The sequence below is a fragment of the Rana temporaria genome, chromosome 1, assembly GCF_905171775.1.
Source record: "Rana temporaria chromosome 1, aRanTem1.1, whole genome shotgun sequence".
Classification (NCBI taxonomy): domain Eukaryota; kingdom Metazoa; phylum Chordata; class Amphibia; order Anura; family Ranidae; genus Rana; species Rana temporaria.
This window is the reverse complement of record NC_053489.1, coordinates 579,529,582-579,541,835: the sequence shown is the minus strand read 5'-3', so window position 1 is coordinate 579,541,835 and position 12,254 is coordinate 579,529,582.

The following is a 12,254-nucleotide window of genomic DNA, read 5'->3' as shown; positions in this document are numbered from 1 at the left end:
CCCCAGGTCTGTGTGAATGGTGTATGAATGTACAGTGACATAATTGGAGCCTTGGCGTGGCGTTGCTGCTCCCGAGCCTGCATGGTGGGCTTGTGCTAATCCAATTCGATGAGGATGTGATGTGTCTGTGCTAGGGACCACAGTGGTGTGCATGCGTGCATTCTCATTGTGCCATGATTAATGTGTGTGTTTAACGTGCAAAGATGCCTTCTGCGCGCATCTAAAGCCAGTAGTATAGCTATGACCATGGATGCCCCTGGCATGTTGGCATACAGATTGTTGTCCTGCAAGTGTGTGTGCTCAGCTCGTCACTAACGCTGTTGCTGATGTGCACACGTCTGGTGCAAAGTTAAAGCTGCTTTTATGAGGGGTAACTTTAGACCGGACGTACAGCTGATGCCCACAGGGCGTAGCCTGCGCCAGACAAACGTACTTTTGTGGATCGCCGTATCTCCCTCATTTGCATAGCAAAACAATGGTGCGTCTAGCGTATATTTGCGCCTAGGATGCGCCGGTGTAAAAAGATTACGTCGGTCGGAAAAATCTGGTTTTCAGGCGTATCTTGTTTTGGGGATACGGCGCATAGATACGCCGGCGCATATTTACACTTACGCCGCGCATCTCGAGATACGCTGGCGTAAGTGCTCTGTGAATCTGGCCCATGGTAGGCAGGTAGAGAGTGTAGTCACCTTATTAGAAGTGTCTGATCAAGGACCTTCTTGGCAGAATCACCAAATATTGTTTGAATGATGCAGATTCTAAAATATTAAAATTACTTTTGAAATTAAATAACATGTTAAAGCTTGTGTGAAATTTTAGTGATTGTGTGTACATATACTTTAGCCCAACAGCTGGTAGTATTGTTAAATGCTTTTATCTGGGTTCAGGAAAAAAGATATACAATGAAATAATAGGAGGTTATCTCAAATGTGTTGTATGCAGGCGTAACAGCCATGCCACCTTATCAAATTCCTTACATTGCTTAGTGATAAGCATTCATGATTAGTAATGATTAATTTTTTTCTAAATATACTGACATTGAGTCATGGATACTACAAGTGGGTTCCCTAGCTGTCCATTAGAAGAGAAGTATGGTCAAAGTTTTTTTTTGCCATACTACTCTTTTAGGTCACAGGGGTACACTGATTGATGCACTCCTGTGACCCAGATTCATCCAACAAGTGGGCTAAAGGCTGCTGGCATCATAGAGCCAGTCCAGGCTCTGGAAGGATCCGACTTCTAACGTCAGGCATATGCCTGACCGGCAGCTGTTTCAGCACTCGGCTTGCTGCTGCTGAGCACCTGAGCCAGCCACTCCCGCCCCCTCCACAGTTCAGTCCAATGACGGAGCGATCACTTGTAAACAAACCGGCGTCATGTGATGACGCCGGTTCCTCCCTCCCCTCTCTGTACCGAACGGTACAGTGTGAGAGAAGAGGGGAGAGAGCAGAGGCAGCAGCAGTGCTGTGGGCTGGATCTGTGAAAAATGCAGTCACAGATCCAGCTATCCATCCCTGCTCAGCCATCCCTGCCCAATACTCACAATACCCTGCAATACTCTGCCCCATACTGTGCAATCCCTGCAATACTCTGAAATCCCTGCAATACTCTGCAATACCCCACAATACTCTGCAATACCCCACAATACTCTGCAATACCCTGCAATGCCCCGCAATACCCCGTAATACTCTGCAATACTCTGCAATACTCTGCAATACCCCGCAATACTCTGCAATACCCCGCGATACTCTGCAATACCCCGCGATACTCTGCAATACCCTGCAATACGCCCCCTCTCCCTGCTTCTACCGACTCAACGCTACGATCAAAGCAGGATTGTTTTTTTTTCAGGCTTCCCAGCCTAGAGGTGAGATGTGGGATCTTATTGACCCCATATCTCACTGTAAAGAGGACCTATCATGCCATATTCCTATTACAAGGGATGTTTACATTCCTTGTAATAGGAATAAAAGTGATCAAAATGTTTTATTTTTTACGGAAAAACGTGTCAAACTAAAATGAAGTAAAGTAAAGTGAACAATAAAATATATATTTTTTTTAAAGCGCCCCTGTCCCCGCATGCAGAAGCGAACGCACACGTAAGTCCCGCCCACATATCAAAATGGTGTTCAAGCCACACATGTGAGGTATGGCTGCGAACGTTAGAGTGAGAGCAATAATAATTTTAGACCTCCCCTGTAACTAAAAACATATAACCAGTAAAAATATTTAAAGCGTCGCCTATGGGGATTTTTAAGTAGCAAAGTTTGGCGCCATTCCACGAGCGTGTGCAATTTTGAAGGGTGACATGTTAGGTATCTATTTACTCGGCGTAACTTCATCTTTCACATTATGCAAAAACATTGGGCTAACTTTACTGATTTGTTTTTTTTAAGCACAAAACTGTTTTTTTTGTAAAAAACACGTTAGAAAAATTGCTGCGCAAATACAGTGCGAGATAAAAAGTTGCAACGACCGCCATTGTATTCTCTAAGGTCTTTGCTAAAAAAACATATATAATGTTTTGGGGTTCTATGTAATTTTCTTGCAAATAAATGATGATTTTTAAATGTAGGAGAGAAATGTCAGAATTGGCCTGGGTGCTCCAGAACGCCTGAAGGTGCTCCCTGCATGTTGGGCCTCTGTATGTGGCCACTCGGGAGGAATAGCAGAATGTGTTGTGGGGTATAATTTGTGCTATGCATATGCTGTGTGTGAGAAATAACCTGCTAATATGAAAATTTTGTGAAAAAAAAAGAAAAGAAAAAAAAATCTTGATTTTGCAAAGAATTGTGGGAAAAAATGACAACTTCAAAAAACTCACAATGCCTCTTTCTAAATACCTTGGAATGTCTTCTTTCCAAAAAGGGGTCATTTGGGGGGTATTTGTACTTTTAGCTACTTCTCTGGCATGTTAAGGTCTCAGTACTTCAGGTGTGATCAATTTTCAGATATTGGCACCATAGCTTGTGGACTCTATAACTTTCACAAAAACCAAATAATATGCACCAATGTGTACTTATTTTTACCAAAGATGTGTAGCAGTATAAATTGTGGTCAAAATTTATGAAGAAAAAATACTAATTTGCTAAATTTTATAACAGAAACAAAGAAAAAATCTTTTTTTTACAGAATTTTTAGTCTTTTCTCTCTTATAGCGCAAAAAATAAAAAACCCAACTGTGATTAAATACCACCAAAAGAAAGCTCTATTTGTGTGAAAAAAAGGACGAAAATTTCATTTGGGTACAGTGTTGTATGACTGAGTAATTGTCATTTAAATTGTGAGAGCACCGAAAGCTGAAAATTGGTCTGGTTATTAAGGGGGTTTAAGTGCCCAGTGGTCAAGTGGTTAATCACCACTGGGTTTTTAATTTTTTGCAATATAAAAAAAAAAAAGACCGAAAGTTTTTTTTTTAAAAATGCCCTATTTTTTACTTTCTGTTACAAAACATATCGAATAAAACAATAAAAATAAATACAAATTTCTTCATACATTTTGGCCAAAATATATTCTGCTACATGTCTGATAAAAAAAACAATAATTGTATATTGATTGGTTTGCGTGAAAGTTATAGCGTCTACAAACTATGATATATATACTATACTTTTTTTTATACTACTAATGGCTGTGATTAGCATCTTATAATGGGGACTACGATAGGGTAATAGGGCAATCTTTAACTAACTGATGCTGGGGGGAACTGACTAACCGCCACTGACATCACCAGTGACACTAATACAGTGATCAGTGATAATACTATACACTGTCACTGTACTAATTACACTGGCTGGGAGGGGTTAACATTTAGGGCAATCAAGGGGTTAAATGTGTGCCTAACAATGTGTAACGTGTGCTGCTTTTTACTACAGATCTGTTTCTTATCCCTGCTTTGAGAGATCGTTCCCCCTGTATAGAGCTCTGTTTTGATTGTCAATACAGGGCTCTGGGCTGTGATTGCACACAGCTGATCAGCAGGTCCCCTGGCCATGAATCATTGGCCGGGAGTTGCTGACAGACTCCTGCTGTGTACAATCACAGTGGGTGTTGGCGAGGGGGCACGCATGTGCACGTCCTAAACCTGGAAGCAGGGAGTGACGTATGGGCCAGCTGTCCACAGTACATTGGGGGCAGCCGGTCCACAAGTGGTTAAATGAAAATGTGCTTTATTATTTCTGGGTGAATCATTCATTTTTTGCTTGCACCTTTTTTTTTTTACATCTGGTGCACAGAACTTCTCTTCACGTGATTCCTCAAAGTGTTACTAAACCCACAACAGTAAAATCAATTTTTATATGCAGTAAAGCATGTTTGTTATACTCTATGTGGAACCTAAGGGGTTAATTTTCCCCAATTGTGTAAAAAAGGCTGTTTAAACCTGTTTTTTCTGATCCTCCCCTTCTTTTACTGTCCCCAATCCATCTGCTGATAGAACAGAGCCTTGGAGGCACTCTGCACATGCTCAGTTTGATGTGTATTGCTAGAGTTTTTTTGGGTAGGGTGCATGTGATCAGTCCAGGGCCAATCAGCACTGTCAGGACAGAGGGTCATGCAGCCTCATAGAACAGTCAGAGGACAATTAAAACTCCTCCTACAAGCTTTAACCAGATACTGATAGAAGTCACAAGACTGCTATATACTGCTGATGATAAAAGGTATTTAGCAGTTTATAATAACTACCTTATTTGATGGCGTATACGACTACCTTTTACACTTATAAAAACTGGCCAAAAAGCAGGGGTCGTCTTATACGCCGGGTCAGCTGCTCGGATGCACGGTATTACTGTATGTAGCTTTGGCGTAGCGATGTATTCAAATTAATACAGAGCCTGCTCGAATTGGAGTTACAACCTCTGCCAATCCGAGCAGGCTACATACTCTATGTAGCCTGCTTGGATTGGCTTTGAGAGTCAGAGAGGCGTGGGCTGATTGTGTTACAGCCTCTGCCAATCAAAGCAGGCTTTGTATTCATTAATAGAATACATTGCTCGCCGTGATTGGCTCCAGCTCCAGCAAGAAGGAAGAAGAATATGGCTCCAGCAAGAGCGAAGAAGGATATTGCTCCAGAAGGAAGAAATATGAAGCTTCGGAAGCCTCGGAAGGGGGGTCGTCTTATACGGTGAGTGGAGGCAAAAAATCTTTAAAAAATGTAAAATTAAGGGGTCGTCTTATATGCCTGGTCGCCTTATACACAGGGAAATCCGAGTAAAAGAATTGCATTTCCATGTTCTGTGTACTGTGGGAGACCAGATATTGTGAATGCAGGGTCCTGGGTTTAGTAACACTTGGGGTTGTAAAGGTAAAAAAAAATTCTCTAAATAGCTTCCTTTACCTTAGTGCAGTCCTCCTTCACTTACCTCACCCGTCGATTTTGCTTTTAAATGTCTTTATTCCTTCTGAGAAATCCTCACTTCCTGTTCTTGTCTGTAACTACACACAGTAATGTGAGGCTTTCTCCCTGGTGTGGAGTGTCATGCTCGCCCCCTCCCTTGGACTACAGGAGAGTCAGGACGCCCACTAACACACAGCAACTTTCTCTATCTGCAACGTAGAGAGCGTCCTGACTCTCCCGTAGTCCAAGGGAGGGGGCGAGCGCGACACTCCACACCAGGAAGAAAGCCTTGCATTACTGTGTGGAGTTACAGACAGAAGAACAGGAAATGAGGATTTCTTATAAGAAATAAGGACATTTAAAAGCAAAATTGAAGGATGAGGTAAGTGAAGGAGGACTGCACTAAGGTAAAGGAAGCTATTTAGGGAAAAAAATGGTACCTTTACAATCCCTTTAACTTTTGAAGGATTTTCTCCAGCTTCCTGTTTGGCTATGGGACATGAAGTGAAGGGAAATCTCCACAATGAGACACAGATGGCAAAAAAAAGGACAGGGGTTGTAACCCTTCCTTACTATGTCCAAAAAAGCAAAAAAAAAAATGCCTTTAGTTCTATTTTAATTTCTGTTAATGAGCTATTTAATAAACTATGAACCAACGCGGTAAACAAAAATAGCATACAATACAAAGATACAATAACAGAATCAGTGTAACACTTCTGTTTTATTTGTTGATCCATAACAATAGAAAAATGGAAACGTACACGCTGACATATGCAGGCATACATTTTATACTTTAGTAACTGCAGAACAGACATTTGTATTTATTATTGTACTGGGTTTGACAGGTCTCATATAAAAATATACAAATCGCTTTAGTAGAGTTTTTAACACGATACCAAAAATAAACAATATTATAGCTTTTTTTTTTATGTAACTGAAGAATGCAGGTTAATGTATTTTTTTTAGCATACATGAAAACTTATATATCTGACGTTTGGCTAAAATACAAATCTTTGTAGCTATAGTGACATAACTTACCTGGGATGTTCACTGCAGCTTCACAGAAGACTTGGAAATATTACCTTCCTCAGTGCTGAAGGTTCAGCATCAAGAAGAGGTCAGGACATTCCTACACAGAAGGTTTCTACAGGATCCAGCTGCCCGCACAAACATAAGATAATACTTTATTACAGGTTTAGTTAGGTCACTTAAACTTTAGCGAAGATTTTTTTTGGGGGGGATAAACTTCAGCTTTAATTTTAAGACCCATATGTGTAGAGGAAAATGAAGGATATGCCATTAACTACCTACCCCAAGTTGGGTGAATGCATGGTTATAATGCCCCCAATTCTTAGATCTGAAATGTCCCTGACATTTTGAGAATATGTGTGTAACACAGCATTATATTTTCCTTTTGGACAAAGACTCTTTGAGCTACACTTTCCAAAGTATAAGCATTGAGTATGTGAGAAATAAGTGTAAATTACAATTTATACAAAACATACCACCCAGCTTAGGCAACATATCTTACATCTCTAGTGTAAGGCTTTGTTTTACTTATAGGCATGTGTGTAACCCGGTCACTTACAATAACAGGAAACCATATTTCTTTGGGTCACATGATGTATGTGTTTATGCATTCAATATTTTACATAGAAACACGTGACAAAGGATTCCCAGAGCACAATGAGTTATTTAGCAAGAGTACCACACCACAAGTACTTATCTTACAGGTGTGTTGGCTCTCAATGTAACCTAAGGGGCAGATCCACAAAGATCTATCCCGGCGCAGCGTATCAGAGATACGCTATGCCGCCGTAACTTACTTGTGTTAACTTTGAATCCTTAAAGATTTTGCGCCGTAAGTTACGGCGGCTTAGTCTATCTCTGGCGGCGGAATTCAAATCAGTTATTAGGGGGCGTGTTTCATTTAAATGAAGCGCGTCCCCGCGCCGAATGAACTGCGCATGCGCCGTCCCTAAATTTCCTGCCGTACATTGCGCTAAATGACGTTGCTAGGATGTCAATTTTTTTAACATGGACGTGAATTACGTCCATCCCGATTTACGGACGACTTACGCAAAAAAATAAATAAATTCCAATTAAATGCGCGAACGACGGCCATACTTAACATGGCAAGTCTAACTATACGCCGCAAAACACCAGCTTTAACTATACGCCGGAAAAAGCCGACTAGAGACGACGTAAGAGAATGCGACGGCCGCGCCTACGTTCGAGGATCGTCGGAAATAGCTAATTTGCATACCCGACGCGGAAAACGATGCGAACTCCACCCAGCGGACGCCGATGTATTGCATCTAAGATCCGAAGGCGTACGAAGCCGTACGCCTGTCGGATCTAACCCAGATGCCGTCGTATCTTGGCTTGAGGATTCAAACTAAAGATACGACGCGGGAAATTTGAAAGTACGCCGGCGTATCAGTAGATACGCCGGCGTACTCTCTCTGTGGAGCTGCCCCTAAGATGATATGATGAGATAAGTCACTGCTCTGACCCAATCACTGATGTTTGTACATTTCAGCTTGAACCACTGACCTCTGTGGTAAATTGATAAGGATGTACAATAAATAGTTCTATTCCCATAAGCGAGGAATACTGCTGTCCAATGTGTTTTAATGCATTAGCTGCAGTAGTCATCCAGTATAGAATTTATCTAAGTAGGACACACAGCCTGATGGAGAAACAAGAGTTGTCCTGCATTCAAGATCTATATAAATAAATAGTAAAATAATAAAATTTGTATTATAATTGTGCAGAAATGTTTGTGGGCGCATTGCTCAGGTCTAACAATAAATAAAATGATTTGACAAAGACACAGGGGTCTGCTGTGTCTTTACCAGGGATGACCTAGATAAACTCTAATTACTAACACTGTGATAATGATTTCAAGGAAGGTTTGTGACTGACAGATGCCATTTTAGAGCTGTTTTTGTACTGGGGTTGGAATCCCAGCTTTAATCAGCCCAAATAATCTAGAGAACCTAAATGCAAAAAGTGTCTGTGCAACAAAATACATTTATTCTAGTGAGTGTCAAAAAACAGCTAACACACTCTGGGTATCACCTCACAGATGTTGTGCAGCGCTAATACCTTAAAGTGAACTTATAAAATATACCATTCAGAACTTTCAGAACATAGTGAACAATAGGCATTCATAATGCTTAAAGTGGTTGTAAACCTCAGACATGAAATATGTACAAAGCTTATCACTCTATAATATGTGCTTGTCTCAATCCAGAGCACTGTCAAGTGTCATTTCTTGTCTGCTGCCTTGTTCCTCTGCTATCAGAGTCACTTCTGACAAGTTTCCTGACACCAAGAGAACAAAGGTGACAGGGGAGGGCAGGGATGGACTGGCCATTGGGACTACAGGGAGTTTCCCGGTGGGCCGATGGCTCAGTGGGCCAGCTTCAGTGACAGCGGAATGCCGCGCCCCTCCGCTCCTCTGTCTCCCTCCCCGCAGCGCTCACCTGGGGGGAATAAAGAAGCAGGGGGAGGATCAGAGGAGCAGGGGGGACGACAGAGGAGCATGGGGGAGGGGAACAGACAGCTGACTCAACAGCTATGGCCTGGGAGTTTCTAATTTCTGCCTAATCTTGTCCCATAAGGGGGGCACCGAACTGATTCTTTGCCCCGGGTGAAATAATGTCTAGCTTTCCCACTGGTACTGCCTATAAGAGTACCAGTACCAGCCGTTCTACTCTAATAAAGTAGAACGGCTAGTGAAGGGGGAGAGGGGGTTTGGGTGGCCAGGGGGGGGGTGTGGGAGTTGTCGCCATGGGAGAGACCTGTCAAAGTGGGCCAGTCTGGATGAAGTCCAGGGCCAAATTTATGTGCCATTCAGCCCTTGGGGAGGGCACAGCCTATGATTGACAGCCTCAGTTCTGTTCCTGTGAGCTATGTGAAGAGGGGGTGTCCCTTCCCTCCAATTAGCTCTCAAAGTTCTCCTCATTGAAGTAACTTCAGCGCCCACCCCTGCTTTTCAGAGCTGAGAGATCCTGTGTAAGTTCTGCAATTTGAATGGATGTAGACTGCTGTAGATAAACAGGCACAACTTATGTAGGAGGATTTGTTTAACCTCTGTGTATCATATGAGGTTATTCACTTCACTGGGTGTATGTGAGAGATGACAACCACTTTAAGTGAAATATAAGAAAGTCCTTTCTCTTCAATCAAAAATGAACAGTGTAGTGACAAATCCTCTATATAAGCAAAACGCCAGAATTTGTACTTTGCTGGATCAATGCCAATCATCCAAATTGTTTTCTATTTGCCCTGTTCACACCACCACACTGGTGTGGTACAATGCAGATATGCAGTACATTGTGCTGCTGTACAGAGACCTGAATGGAGTGTATACTTTGTCCACTTCCAACAAAGTAAAAAAAATGTAAACAGTGCAAAGCACTGAAACAACGAACCATATCGATTGGCAAACTGACCTCAACTTGCATACTAAAATAGAGCATTACTGTAACAATATGGAAAATACATATACTATCCATATCAATTGAATTTATGTGCTGTGTTACTGGGTGAGACCGCTAACATGTTGCTCCAGTATACAGTATATATTTATTGTATGGTCAGCTCTCTTGTTCACTGTGCAGTCTGTAAACCTTTATTGAACACAGTATTTGCCACATAAGCCACATGCAGACTAGTACTTAAGACAACAGCATGGCATTTGCTACCTAAAAACTTTGAATTGCATTGTCTGTCCACTCTTAGAGATTTGTGTGCAACTCCTGGAAATAAAAAGGGGGGCACAAGGTGATGGACCCGCTGAGAGAATTTACTTTCTAAAGTTCAATGTTCAAGTTCTTTAGTGCTGGACTGTACAATCCAGTAGTAGTTCTATATATAAGGCAGATGGCATGACAACACTAATATCCCATCCTGGTTGTAAATTTTACCATACAAATCATGTAACATTGTTAGCGACAAATAGTGTGCAACCTTATGACTTTTAATTGTACTGAGAGGTAAAGGCAAGGACTGCCATACCAATTTGCTGTGGGACTTACTTTTTATCCCAAGATTGTTCATATGTATCTATAACCATTTCTAACCAGTCCTAAGTCACCACCAGCTCATGGCTTCTGAATGTAAACAAGCACACTGTAGATATATAAAGGCCTGGAGCAAGAAGACTGACCATCATATGATTACTGTGATAGCCAATCAAGGCTTGATCTAGGTCAGTGTTAATGTCAGTGTTAGCATTAGTGTCAGTAGAAAAAAATAGTTTTATATTTAGTGTAAGTGTGTTAAAGTAGCCTGCGCTCTACTACGGGTGCAAACAACATATAATGTACATGTATGTGGTATCCCCAGGCACATCAGGTGTAGATGAATTTATTTTTGGTGGTAGGGTGGAAAAAATATATCTACAGTTTAAAAAATGATATTTGTTTACAATTTAGAGACCGTTTTCCTTTGCAGAGAAAAATACAAATTTACCACTAAATAATGGCACAATTTTCCTGAGGTGCTTTCAGATAAGAGTGTTTGACTGAAAAAAGGTTGAAAATGCTGCTGTAAAGTACAACTCTGCTAAAATATGACCACAATAACCAGCAATTTAAACCCGGTAAATAATCTAGTTCCAAAAAAAGTTTTGCACAGGAAAAGGCAAATAAATACTGATGACGTCACACATGTTCCGGTTTATTGAAGTTGACAATCAATGTGACAGTTCTTGCCTATGAGACTTTCCAACCAACGGCTTGCTCTTAGAGATTGGCTTACTTGTAGAGATAAAAAAAATAAGTTTTGGCTGAATTTCCACTATAATTATGTCAGAAAATCTAATTACGAAACAGTATGATACATATGAAATACCTGTGTGCTATGCAAAACTTGCAGGTAGATGTCTAATCTGTATTTTGACAGTGACAGATATGGCTTTGCTAGGACACACATGTAAGCTAATTCATAACAATGAATGAGAAAGCAAACTTGCTAAGTGAGTGCCAGCAAAGAAAAATAAACTAGCGTTAATTAGACCATATAACCTGAAACCAGTTGCTGCAATGTAAACCTGAAACCAGTTGCTGCAATGTAAATGTAAACTGAATGTAAACAGGCACACTGTAAATATACAAAGGCCTGGTGTGCTACAGGAGTATAGAAAAAATGATCTGACTGCTCAGGGTTTCCTTGTAAATGGGAGTGTTCATCTACTTCAGGGATATGCAATTAGCGGACCTCCAGCTGTTGCAGAACTACAATTCCCATGAGGCATAGCAAGATTTTGACAGCCACAAGTATGACACCCAGAGTCAGAGGCATGATGGGACTTGTAGTTTTGCAACAGCTGGAGGTCCGCTAATTGCAGATCCCTGATCTACTTAGTCAACAGTCATCTACTGGTGCTAATGTCAGTACCTGATACACCCTTCTTCCCAGCATGTATTCCTCCCTATCACTAGTGCAATAATCACCCGGCCCTATCAGCTAGGAGAATGGTTGTAAAGATAGAGACAGCAGAGATATATCAGAGTCCGTGTCACTAGGCTTTGGGTTTATGTGCAAACGTAGTTTGTGTTTGGCATTCCTTTGAGACGCTTCTGAGATCATTCAGAAAATATTGACAGATTCATTTTACCTGACTGACACACTTCAAGCTGCTTTTGCCCTCCCCTAAACTTGATCAAAGAATGAAGCAGCTTTGATGTCAGTAAAAAGCCCACTGACACAGACACAGACATAGATCCAATGTGCATGTAAGCAAAGCGCAAACTGTTGGCGCCATATAAATCCTGTATAATAATGATAATAATAATAATAATAGAGTATGGGCATGCTGCACAGGCAGTCATGTAGCAGTCATTCCTAGAAAATAAATAGTTAATACTGCAAAACATTTTTAGAAAGCATTATCACAAAAACCTCACAC